Genomic DNA, 13815 nt, shown 5'->3' on the forward strand with positions numbered 1-13815 from the left:
GATCTTTCATCCATTTTGAGTTTATCTTTCTGTGTGGGGTATGAGAATGGTCTAGGTTCATTCTTCTGCATGTGGTTGTCCAATTTTCCCAGCACCATTTATTGAAGAGACTGTCCTTTTTCCAGGAGATAGTCTTTCCTGCTTTGTCAAATATTAGTTGACCATAAAGTTGAGGGTCCACTTCTGGATTCTCTATTCTGTTCCATTGATCTATGTGTCTGTTTTTGTGCCAGCAACACACTGTCTTGATGATCATAGCTTTGTAGTACAACTTGAAATCCTGCAATGTGATGCCCCCAGCTCTGGTTATCTTTTTCAATATTCCCCAGGCTATTCAGGGTCTTTCTGATTCCACACAAATATTAAGATGATTTGTTCCAATTCTCTGAAGTAGGTCCATGGTATTTTGATAAGGATTACATCAAATGTGTAAATTTCCCTGCATAGCATTGACATTTTCATGATATTAACTCTTCCAATCCATGAGCATGGAATATTTTTCCATCTCTTTGTGTATTCCTCAATTTCCTTCAGGAGTGTTCTGCAGTTTTTAGTGTATAGATCCTTTACCTCTTTGGTGAGGTTTATTCCTAGGTATCTTAGGCTTTTGGGTGCAATTGTAAATGGGAATGACTCCTTCATTTCCCTTTCTTCAGTCTCATTCTTAGTGTATAGAAATGCCACTGACTTCTGGGCTTTGATTTTGCATCCTGCCACAGTGCCAAATTGCCGTATGAGTTCTAGCAATCTTGCGCTGAAGTCTTTGGGTTTTATATGTAGAGTATCATGTCATCTGTGAAGAGGGAGAGTTGGACTTCTTCTTTGCCAGTTTGAATGCCTTTTATTTCTTTGTTGCCTGATTGCTGAGGCTAGGACTTCTAATACTATGTTGAATAGCAGTGGTCAGAATGGACCTCGCTGCCCTCTTCCTGATCTTAGGGGAAAGGCTCCCAGTGTTTTCCCATTGAGCATGATATTTGCTGTGGGCTTTTCGTAGATGGCTTTTAAGATGCTGAGGAATGTTCCCTCTATCCCTACACTCTGAAGAGTTTTGATCAGGAATGGATGCTGTATTTTGTCAAATGCTTTCTATGCATCTATTAAGAGGATCATATGGTTCTTGTTTTTCCTCTTGCTGATATGATCTATCATGTTGATTGCTTTACGAGTGTTGAACCAGCCTTGCATCCGGGGATAAATCACACTTGGTCATGGTGAATAATCTTCTTAATGTACTGTTGGATCGTATTGGCTAGTTTCTAGCTGAGAATTTTTACATCCTTGTTCATCAGGGATATTGGTCTGTAATTCTCCTTTTGGTGGGGTCTTTGTCTGATTTTGGAATTAAGGTGATACTGGCCTCATAAAACAAATTTGTAAATATTCTATCCCTTTCTATCTTTCAGAACAACTTTATTAGAATAAATCTTGTTTCTTCTTTAAACGTTTGATAGAATTCCCCTGGGAAGCCATCTGGCCATGGACTTTTCTATCTTGGGAAGTTTTTGAGGACTGCTTCAATTTCCTCCCTGGTTATTGGTCTGTTCAGGTTTTCTATTTCTTCCTGTTCCAGTATCGGTAGTTTGTGGTTTTCCAGAAATGCGTCCATTTCTTCTAGATTGCCTAATTTATTGCCATATAGCTGCTCATGATAATGTTTTTAAACTCGTTTTTACTTCCTTGGTATTGGTTGTGGTCTCTCATTTTTCATTCATGATTTTATTAATTTGAGTCTTTTCTCTCTTCTTTTTAATAAGGCTGGCTAATGGTTTATTTATCTTATTTATTCTTTCAAAGAACCAACTCCAGATTTTGTTGATCCTCTATTTCTTTGAGTGCTGCTCAAGTCTTTACTAACGCTCTTCTTCTGCTTGATTTATGTTTTATTTGCTGTTCTTTCTCCAGTTCTTTAAATGCAAGGTTAGCTTGTGTATTTGAGTTTTTTTTACAATTTTTTGAGAGATGCTTGTATTGGTATGTATTTCCCACTCAAGACTGCTTTTGTTGTATCCCAAAGATTTGGAATGCTTGTATCACTTCATTTTGATTAGTTTCCAGGAATCTTTTTAATTTTTCTCTGTTTTCCTTGTTGACCCATTCATCTTTTAGCAGGATGGTCTTTAACCTCCACGTTTTTGTCTTCTTCCAAATTTCTTCTTGTGATTGAGTTCTAGTTTCAAAGCATTATGGTCTGAAAATATGCAGAGGACAATCCCAATCTTTTGGTATTGGTTGAGACATGATTTGCGACCCAGTGTGTGGTCTATTCTGGAGAAAGTTCCATGTGCAATTGAGAAGAATGTGTATTCAGTTGTGTTCAGATGTAAATTTCTGTAAATATCTGTGAAATCCATCTGGTCCAGTGTATCATTTTATGCTCTTGTTCCTTTGGAGATGTTGTGCTTAGAAAATCTGTCATTTGCAGAAAGTGCCATGTTGAAATCTCCCTGTTTTGGTGTATTATAATCTAAGTATATCTTTACTTCGTTTATTAACTGATATACTTGGCAGCTCCCACATTAGGGGCATAAATATTCATGATTCTTAGGTCCTCTTGTTGGATAGATCCTTTAAGTATGATATAGTGTCCCTCGTCATCCCTTACTACAGTCTTTGGGATAAACTTTAGTTTTTCTTATATGAGGATTGTTACCCCTGTTTTCCTTCTTTTGAGGAACATTTGAATGGTACTCCAACATTTCATTTTCAGGCTGGAGGTGTCCTTAGGTCTAAAATAAGTCTCTTGTAGAGAGCAAATAGATGGGTCTTGCTTTTTCATTCCATCTGTAACCCTGCGTCTTCCTATGGGATCATTTAGCCCATTTCTGTTCAGAGTTACTATTGAAAGATATGAATTTAGTGTCATCATAAAACCTATTCAGTTTCTGTTATTGTGGATTATTTCTTTGGGCTTCCTCTTTCTTTTAGTGGGTCCCCCTTAATATTTATTGCAGAGTTGGTTTGGTGGTCACCTATTCTTTCAGTTTCTGCCTATCTTGGAAGCTCTTTATCTCTCCTTTTGTGGATGCGAGCCTTGCTAGATAAAGTATTCTTGGCTGCGTGTTCTTCCCATTTAGGACCCTGAATATATCCTGCCAGCCCTTTCTGGCCTGCCAGGTCTCTGTGAAGAGGTCTGCTGTTAATCTGGTATTTATCCCCATATAAATTAGGGATCTCTTGTCTCTTGCTGCTTTAAGGATCTTCTCCTTATCTTTGGAATTTGCAAGTTTGACTATTAAATGTCGAGGTGTTGAACAGTTTTTATTGATCTCAGGGGGGGACCTCTCTGTCTCCTGGATCTGAATGCCTGTTTCCCTCCCCAAATGAGGGAAGTTCTCAGCTCTGATTTGTTCAAATATGCTTTCTAGCCCTCTGTCCCTCTTGGCACCCTCTGGAACCCAAATTACACATAGATTTTTCTTTCTGAGGCTGTCAATTATTTCCCTTAACTTTTCCTCATGGTCTTTTAATTGTTTTTCTCTTTTTTCCTCAGCTTCCTTCTTTGGCATCCACTTGTCTTCTACCATTCTACTCACCCTTTCTTCTACCTCATTTTTTTTTTCTGGTCAAATAGTTTAATATAATTAGATGTGTCACATAGGCATACAATCATCTTCGAAAGTAGTTTTTTTTTTAATTAATTTTTATTGGTGTTCAATTTACCAACATACAGAAAAACACCCAGTGCTCATCCCGTCAAGTGTCCACCTCAGTGCCCGTCACCCATTCCCCTCCAACACCCGCCCTCCTCCCCTTCTACCACACCTAGTTCGTTTACCCGAGTTAGGAGTCTTTATGTTCTGTCTCCCTTCCTGATATTTCCCAACATTTCTTTTCCCTTCCTTTATATTCCTTTTCACTATTATTTATATTCCCCAAATGAATGAGAACATACACTGTTTGTCCTTCTCCGATTGACTTATTTCACTCAGCATAATACCCTCCAGTTCCATCCACGTTGAAGCAAATGGTGGGTATTTGTCGTTTCTAATTGCTGAGTAATATTCCATTGTATACATAAACCACATCTTCTTTATCCATTCATCTTTCGATGGACACCGAGGCTCCTTCCACAGTTTGGCTATTGTGGCCATTGCTGATAGAAACATTGGGGTGCAGGTGTCCCGATGTTTCATTGCATCTGAATCTTTGGGGTAAATCCCCAACAGTGCAATTGCTCGGTCATAGGGCAGGTCTATTTTTAACTCTTTGAGGAACCTCCACACAGTTTTCCAGAGTGGCTGCACCAGTTCACATTCCCACCAACAGTGTAAGAGGGTTCCCTTTTCTCCGCATTCTCTCCAACATTTGTTGTTTCCTGCCTTGTTAATCTTCCCCATTCTCACTGGTGTGAGGTGGTATCTCATTGTGGTTTTGATTTGTATTTCCCTGATGGGAAGTGATGCAGAGCATTTTCTCATGTGCATGTTGGCCATGTCCATGTCTTCCTCTGTGAGATTTCTCTTCATGTCTTTTGCCCATTTCATGATTGGATTGTTTGTTTCTTTGGTGTTGAGTTTAATCAGTTCTTTATAGATTTTGGAAACTAGCCCTTTATCTGATACGTCATTTGCAACTATCTTCTCCCATTCTGTAGGTTGTCTTTTAGTTTTGTTGACTGTATCCTTTGCTGTGCAAAAGCTTCTTATCTTGATGAAGTCCCAATAGTTCACTTTTGCTTTTGTTTCTTTTGCCTTTGTGGATGTATCTTGCAAGAAGTTACTGTGGCTGAGTTCAAAAAGGGTGTTGCCTGTGTTCTCTTCTATGATTTTGATGGACTCTTGTCTCACATTTAGATCTCTCATCCATTTTGAGTTTATCTTTGTGTATGGTGAAAGAGAGTGGTCCAGTTTCATTCTTCTGCATGTGGATGTCCAATTTTCCCAGCACCATTTATTGAAGAGACTGTCTTTCTTCCAATGGATAGTCTTTCCTCCTTTATCGAATATTAGATGACCATATATTTCAGGGTCCACTTCTGGGTTCTCTATTCTGTTCCATTGATCTATGTGTCTGTTTTTGTGCCAGTACCACACTGTCTTGATGACCACAGCTTTGTAGTACAACCTGAAATCTGGCATTGTGATGCCCCCAGCTATGGTTTTCTTTTTTAAAATTCCCCTGGCTATTCGGGGTCTTTTCTGATTCCACACAAATCTTAAAATAATTTGTTCTAACTCTCTGAAGAAAGTCCATGGTATTTTGATAGGGATTGCACTAAACGTGTAAATTGCCCTGGGTAACATTGACATTTTTACAATATTAATTCTGCCAATCCATGAGCATGGAATATTTTTCCATCTCTTTGTGTCTTCCTCAATTTCTTTCAGAAGTGTTCTATAGTTTTTAGGGTATAGATCTTTTACCTCTTTGGTTAGGTTTATTCCTAGGTATCTTATGCTTTTGGGTGCAATTGTACATGGGATTGACTCCTTAATTTCTCTTTCTTCAGTCTCATTGTTAGTGTATAGAAATGCCATTGATTTCTGGGCATTGATTTTGTATCCTGTCACGCTACCAAATCGCTGTATGAGTTCTAGCAATCTTGGGGTGGAGGCTTTTGGGTTTTCTATGTAGAGTATGATGTCATCGGCGAAGAGGGAGAGTTTGACTTCTTCTTTGCCAATTTGAATGCCTTTAATGTCTTTTTGTTGTCTGATTGTTGAGGCGAGGACTTCCAGAACTATGTTGAACAGCAGTGGTGAGAGTGGACATCCCTGTCTTGTTACTGATCTTAGGGGAAAGGCTCCCAGTGCTTCCCCATTGAGAATGATATTTGCTGTGGGCTTTTCGTAAATGGCTTTTAAGATGTCGAGGAAAGTCCCCTCTATCCCAACACTCTGAAGGGTTTTGATCAGGAATGGATGCTGTATTTTGTCAAATGCTTTCTCTGCATCTAATGAGAGTATCATATGGTTCTTGGTTTTTCTCTTGCTGATAATGATGAATCACATTGATGGTTTTACGAGTGTTGAACCAGCCTTGTGTCCCGGGGATAAATCCTACTTGGTCATGGTGAATAATTTTCTTAATGTGTTGTTGGATCCTATTGGCTAGTATCTTGTTGAGAATTTTTGCATCCATGTTCATCAGGGATATTGGTCTGTAATTCTCCTTTTTGGTGGGGTCTTTGTCTGGTTTCGGAATTAAGGTGATGCTGGCCTCATAGAAGAAATTTGGAAGTACTCCATCTCTTTCTATCTTTCCAAACAGCTTTAGTAGAATAGGTATGATTTCTTCTTTAAACGTTTGATAGAATTCCCCTGGGAAGCCATCTGGCCCTGGACTCTTGTGTCTTGGGAGGTTTTTGATGACTGCTTCAATTTCCTCCCTGGTTATTGGCCTGTTCAGGTTTTCTATTTCTTACTGCTCTAGTTTTGGTAGTTTGTGGCTTTCCAGGAATGCATCCATTTCTTCTAGATTTCCTAATTTATTGGCGTATAGCTGTTCATAATATGTTTTTAAAATCGTTTGTATTTCCTTGGTGTTGGTAGTGATCTCTCCTTTCTCATTCATGATTTTATTAATTTGAGTCTTCTCTCTCTTCTTTTTAATAAGGTTGGCTAATGGTTTATCTATCTTATTAATTCTTTCAAAGAACCAACTCCTGGTTCTGTTGATCTGTTCCACAGTTCTTTTGGTCTCTATATCATTGAGTTCTGCTCGAATTTTAATTAACTGTCTTCTTCTGCTGGGGGTGGGGTCTATTTGTTGCGTTTTCTCTAGTTACTTTATGTGTAAGGTGAGCTTTTGAATTTGAGTTCTTTCCAGTTTTTGAATGGATGCTTGTGTTGCGATGTATTTCCCCCTCAGGACTGCTTTTGCTGCATCCCAAAGATTTTTAACGGTTGTATCTTCATTCTCATTAGTTTCCATGAATCTTTTTAATTCTTCCTTAATTTCCTGGTTGACCTTTTCATCTTTTAGCAGGATGGTCCTTAACCTCCACGTGTTTGTGGTCCTTCCAAACTTCTTGTTGTGATTAAGTTCTAATTTCAAGGCATTATGGTCTGAGAATATACAGGGGACTATCCCAATCTTTTGGTATCGGTTCAGACCTGATTTGTGACCCAGTATGTGGTCTATTCTGGAGAAAGTTCCATGTGCACTTGAGAAGAATGTGTATTCAGTTGAGTTTGGATGTAAAGTTCTGTAGATATCTGTGAAATCCATCTGGTCCAGTGTATCATTTAAAGCTCTCATTTCTTTGGATATGTTGTGCTTAGAAGACCTATCTAGTATAGAGAGAGCTAGATTGAAGTCACCAAGTATAAGTGTATTATTATCAAAATATTTCTTCAGTTTGGTTATTAATTGGTTTAAATATTTGGCAGCTCCCACATTCGGGGCATATATATTGAGGATTGTTAAGTACTCTTGTTGGATAGATCCTTTGAGTATGAGATAGTGTCCCTCTTCATCTCTCACTATAGTCTTCGGGGTAAATTTTAGTTTATCTGATATAAGGATGGCAACCCCTGCTTTCTTTTGAGGACCATTTGAATGGTAAATGGTTCTCCAACCTTTTATTTTCAGGTTGTAGGTGTCCTTCTGTCTAAAATGAGTCTCTTGTAGACAGCAAATAGATGGGTCCTGCTTTTTTATCCAGTCTGAAACCCTGCACCTTTTGATGGGGTCATTAAGCCCGTTCACGTTCAGAGTTACTATTGAGAGATATGAGTTTAGTGTCATCATATCTATTCAGTCCTTGTTTTTGTGGATTGTTCCACTGAACTTCTTCTTAAAGGGGAATTTTAAGAGTCCCCCTTAAAATTTCTTGCCGAGCTGGTTTGGAGGTTACATATTCTTTCAGTTTCTGCCTGTCTTGGAAACTCTTTATCTCTCCTTCCATTTTGAATGAAAGCCTTGCTGGATAAAGTATTCTTGGTTGCATGTTCTTTTCATTTAGGACCCTGAATATATCCTGCCAGCCCTTTGTGGCCTGCCAGGTCTCTGTGGAGAGGTCTGCTGTTACCCTAATATTCCTCCCCATAAAAGTCAGGGACTTTTTTCCTCTTGCTGCTTTAAGGATCTTCTCCTTATCTTTGGAATTTGCAAGCTTCACTATTAAATGTCGAGGTGTTGAACGGTTTTTGTTGATTTTAGGGGGGGATCTCTCTATTTCCTGGATCTGAATGCCTGTTTCCCTTCCCAGATTAAGAAAGTTTTTAGCTATGATTTGTTCAAATACATATTCTGGCCCTCTGTCCCTTTTGGTGCCCTCGGGAACCCCAATTAAACGTAGGTTTTTCTTCCTCAGGCTGTAATTTATTTCCCTCAATCTATCCTCATGGTCTTTTAATTGCCTGTCTCTTTTTTCCTCAGTTTCCCTCTTTGCCATCAACTTGTCTTCTATGTCACTCACTCGTTCTTCCACCTGGTTAAGCCTCGTCGTTAGGACTTCTAGCTTGGATTGCATCTCATTTAATTGATTTTTAATTTCTGCCTGATTGGATCTAAATTCTGCAGTCATGAAGTCTCTTGAGTCCTTTATGGTTTTTTCTAGAGCCACCAGTAGCTGTATAATAGTGCTTCTGAATTGGCTTTCTGACATTGAATTGTAATCCAGATTTTGTAACTCTGTGGGAGAGACAGCTGTTTCTGATTCTTTTTTTTGAGGTGAGGTTTTCCTTCTAGTCATTTTGCTCAGTGCAGAGTGGCCAAAAACAAGTTGTATTGGGAAAAGGAGAAAAAGAGAGAGAAGGAAAGAAAAGAGAAAAAGAGAAAAGAGAAAGAAGAAAAAAGGGGGGAAAGAGAAGAAAAAGAGAAAGAAAAAGAAAGAAAGGAGAAAAATGAAAAAAAAGGTGGGGTGGGGTGGGGGAAGCAATCAGAAATCAAGAAGAAAGAAAGAAAAAAAAGCACAAAACAAAACAAAAACAAAAAAAAAAGAAAAACAAAAAAACAAAAAAAACCACGGGGGAGTATCTTCCAATTCTGTATACTTTAAGTCCCTTGACTTCCCTTGGAACTGGTCCGTCTCCTTGGTCTTCCGGGGGAGGGGCCTGCTGTGCTGTTTCTCAGGTGTTAGCACTTGGGGGAGCTGCTCTGCCCCTGCCTGGTGCAGGGCTCAGTGGGGGTTGTTTACCCCGTGAGGCCCTGGGAGGAAGCCACAGTGGCGGGGGCAGCTCTGGGACCCTGGAGTCAGCTCCCGCAGTAGCTCCGGGGCTCTCTGTCTGCAGGGCCTGGGGGCTCCCGAGCGGGGACGCTGATCTGTTCAGTTCCAGGCAGGAGGGTCCTTGCTGTCCTGGGCCCTCCCGGCCTCTGCCTGTCCCTGGGGGAGGCCGGATCCTGGGCTGTGTCCCGGCGCCCTGTGCTCTGGGGCCTGTGCTGTTGGATTCGGGCTCCCGCCCCGCAGCCCCCTCCGCGGAGCCGCGCCGCCCCCTCCATGCGGAGCTTCTTCCTCCGCCCGAGCGGCCGCCGCCAAGCTGCTCCCGGAGCCCCGCAGCCCCCTCTGCGGAGCCGCAGCCCGAGCCACTCCGAGCTGCTCCAGGTCCCGCCGAGCGCTGCAGCCCTTAGGGAGCTCGGCGCACTCTCCCGGGGCGCGGTTCCTCTGTTACTGTCCCAGGGAGACCGAGGGCATCCCCACCTTTCTGGGGATCCTGCTCCAATTCCCCGGGAGGCCTTTCCACCCGGAAGGTTGGTGCAGCTCCTGCTCCTCCGGGTCGGGGCTCTCCTGTCCTGGGGACACTCGCCCCGGCCTCAGCCCGGCTCCTCGCGGGGCCCCTCCCCCTTGGAGGCCTTTGGTTTCTTTATTTCTTTTTCCCGTGTTCCTACCTTGATAGAAGCGCGAACTCTTCTCACTGTAGCGTTCCAGCTGGTCTCTCTTTAAATCTCAGGCCGAATTCGTAGATTTTCAGGATGATTTTAAAGTTTTCTAGGTAATTTGTTGAGGACAGGTGACTTGGAGACCCTACTCTTCCGCCATCTTGCCCCTCCCCTCTCCTCTTCTACCTCATTAACCCTCATCGTTAGGACCTCCAGTTTCGATTGCATCTCATTTAATTGATTAATTTCGGCCTGAGTAGATCTAAATTCTGCAGTCATGAAATCTCTTGAATTCTTTATGCTTTTTTCCATAGTCACCAGGACCTTTATAATTGTGCTTCTGAATTGGCTTTCTGACTTTGAATTTTAATCCAAATTCTGTAACTCTGTAGCAGAGAGTACTGTTTTTGATTCTTTCTTTTGTGATGAGTTCTTCTTTTAGTCATTTTGCTCAGTGCAGAGTGGCTGTACGAGTGTGATGTGTCAAGAATATCAACCACGACCTAAGCAAATTTCACCCTTGATGACTACTTCGAGGTCAAACTCCAGAACGAAGTAAAACAAAAGGACCTCTAAGGTGAAAAACAAATTTTAAAACAAAGTAGTACAAAATAAAAAGTCCTTGAATCATAAAGAAGAAGAGAACAAATGAAAAAAAAAGAAGAAGTAAAAAAGGAGAAGTAAAGATAACGGGGGGGACTGGGAGATGGTGTTTGTGCCGAAGTTGTAGGGGAGGGAGAATGTAGTCTACCTGAGAGGGTTCTAGAGGTTGATGCTCTTGTTTCTGAGTATATTAAGTTCTGTATATTAGAAGATGCTCAGTCCAAATTTATATAAACCAGAAATATTTGTAGAGGGCCCCAACATTGACCACCAAAATATAAATGAGATAAAAGATGGAGGAATAATAGGAAGGAGGAATCTCAGAGAATGAACCAGCATGGTATACTTCTTGGTTCTGGGTACATACTGGTCATGTTTTAGAAGGTATTACCTTTCACCATTGTATAACAAAATGAGGCAGAGGAAATAAAAAACACAAAACAAAACAAAACAAACATATCTTGTATATCTCCCAAAATTAAGTTGAGTATGTTGAAGGGAATCTAGAAGTGGAAAATATATCTAGGACCTGTAATTGTAGAAATATGAAAGTCAATGGAAGAATCTTAAAACTGAAGAGGTGGTAAAAGATTGTAGTTAAGGTAGGTAAAGAAAAAAAGTAGAAATTTACAGTCTGATATAAAAACGAGTTGTGCTGGGAAAAGGGGGAAAAAAAGAAAAAAGGAGGATTATCCTCCGGTTGTATATACTGTAAATCCTTCAACTTCCCTGGAGCTTTAAAGTAATTCTCAGTCAGGAGCTTGCTTTTCTCCCATTCTTCCAGATGGTCTTCTGGGGGAGGGGTCTGCTGTGCTGTTTCTTAGGTGTGTGCACCTGGGGGAGCTGCCCCGTCCCCTGCCAGGTGCTCGGCTCCATGGGAGCTATTTATCCTGTGGGGCCCTTGTTCCCTATGGGCCCTACTCTGTCCCAGGGACAGGGTGACACAAGGAGGAACAACAACACTGGCGGAAGCCAGCTCTCCACCTCTGGAGTCAGCTCCCGCAGTGACTACCGCAGCTCCCAGTCCACACTGGCCTAGGTGCTCCGGGGCGGGGCACTGATCTCCACAGCTTGGGGCCTCTGCGGCAGGAGAGTCCTCGCTGTCCTGTGCCCTCCTCACTTCCGCCTGTCCCGGGGGGGAGTGCAGGATCCTGGGCTGTGTCCGCTTGGCACCGATCCGGGGCCTGTGCTGCTGGAATCGTGCTCCTGGTGCTGCCATGTGCAGCCCCCTCCATCTGGAGCTGCCACCTGAGCTTCTTCCGAAGACCTGCAGGGCAGTCTTCAGCCCTTTACTGACCTCGGCCCACAGTCTGTGGCCAGCTCTCCCCTGGGGAGCACTTCCTCTATTAGTGACTCCAGGAGACTGGATGCTCTACTGCCCCTCCTGCGATTCTGCCTGAGTTCCCTGCTAAGTGCCTTTCCGTCCGGGAAGAATCTGGTGTGGATTTTTAAAGTTCTTGCTTCTCCGGGACTGGGCTTTCCTGCCTGGGAGGCCTTTGCTCAGGGCCTTAGCCCGGCTCCTTGTGGGGCCCCTACTCCACTTGATTCTTTTTTTTTATGCCTTCCTAACTTGTTAGAAGCAAAAACCCTTCTCTCTGTAGCATTCCAGATGTTCTCTCTTAAAATCTCAGGTCGATTCAGTATGATTTGAAAGGTATCTAGGTAAGTTGGTGGGGACAGGTGACTTGGGGACCCTACTCCTCCGCCATCTTGTTTTTTTTTTTTAAGATTTTATTTATTCATGGTAGACACACAGAGAAAGATAGAGAAGCAGGCTCCTTGCAGGGAGCCGGATGCAGGACTCAGTCCCAGGACTCCAGAATCATGCCCTGGGCCAAAGGCAGGTGCTAAACCACTGAGCCAACCAGGGATCCCAAATTTTTGGTTTCTTTTCATTGTATTTTATTGTATTTTTTCTTTCTTTCTTACTTGGGATCTAGTTTCTTTTAACAAACAGATCAAAATACACCTAGAATCTAATTTGTTGTTTTGTTCTGTGTTACTTGTTTGATTTTTGAAATTTTTGTTTTCTTGTGATTTATTTTGTTTCTATTTTTCTGGTGTTGTTGTTCCTTTTCTCTCTCCTTTATCTATTCCTTTCTGAACATAATGATGAGATCGAGAAACTCACCCCAAAAGAAAGAACAGGAGGTAGTACTCATTGCCAGGGATTTAATCAACATGGATAGAAGTAAGATGTCTGAATTAGAATTTTTAAAAAATGATGAGAAAAATACTAGCTGGGCTTGGAAAAGTGTAGAAGACACTAGAGAATCCCATGCTGTGGAAATAAAAGAACTAAAATCAAATCAGGCCAAAATTAAAAATGCTATTACTGAAATGCAGTCACAAATGGAGTCTCTAATAGCAAGGATAAACAAGGCAGACAAGAGAGTCAGTGATATAGAAGACAATATAATGGAAAAAAAGGAATCTGAAAAGAAAACACAACTACTGGACCACAAGAGTTTGCAAACTTATACTGCCACTCTGGAAAACAGTATGGATGTTCCTCACAAAGTTAAAAAAAGAGCTACACTATGACCCAGCAATTACACTACTAGGTATTTATCCAAAGGACACAAACATAGTAATTTGAAGGGGCACCTGCACCCCAACATTTATAGCAGAAATGCCCACAATAGCTAAAATATAAAAAAAGCCCATATCTATTGACAAATGAATGGATAAAGAAGATGGCAGATATATATTTTTTGTACATATATGAATGTCATATATATTTTTAACTTCATAAAAATGAAATCTTGTCAATTGTAAGGACATTCATTGAACTAGACAGTATTATGTTAAGTGAAATAAGTCAAAGAAAGACAAATACCATATGATTTCACTCATATGTGGAATTTAAGAAACAACAGATCAACATAGGGGAAAGGAAAGAAAAATAAAATAAGATAAAATTAGAGATATAGGCAAATCATAAGAGACTCTTAAGTATAGGGAAATACTCAGGGCTGCTAGAGGAGTGGTGGCTGGTGGGATGTGTTAAATGGGTGATAGGTATTAAGAAGGGCACTTATAATGAGCACTGGGTGCTATATGCAAGTGATGAATCACCAAATTCTACCCCTGAAACTAATACTGTGCTATATGTTAACTAACTTGAATTTAAGTCATGAAATAAAGGGAATATGGAAGGAAAACATAAAATTTCAAATTAAAAAAATCTCATCCCCTTGTGTCAAAAATGTAAAGAAGTCCCCAGACTGGGTTATTCCAAGACTGGAAGACCTGAGTTCTAGTTGTGGCCCTAGTTGTTCTTGCTTTGTGACTTTGGGGAAGTCAGTTCCCCTCTCTGGGTCTTATCAGTAAAATGTGCATAATAGTAATATATGCAATACTAACAGTACAAGGTATTAACATAAGCATCAAATGAGAATGTTGAAAAAGGTACTTTAAATGTAAATGATATACCAATGCAACTAC

Source organism: Vulpes lagopus, chromosome X, assembly GCF_018345385.1.
Source record: "Vulpes lagopus strain Blue_001 chromosome X, ASM1834538v1, whole genome shotgun sequence".
NCBI classification, from domain to species: domain Eukaryota; kingdom Metazoa; phylum Chordata; class Mammalia; order Carnivora; family Canidae; genus Vulpes; species Vulpes lagopus.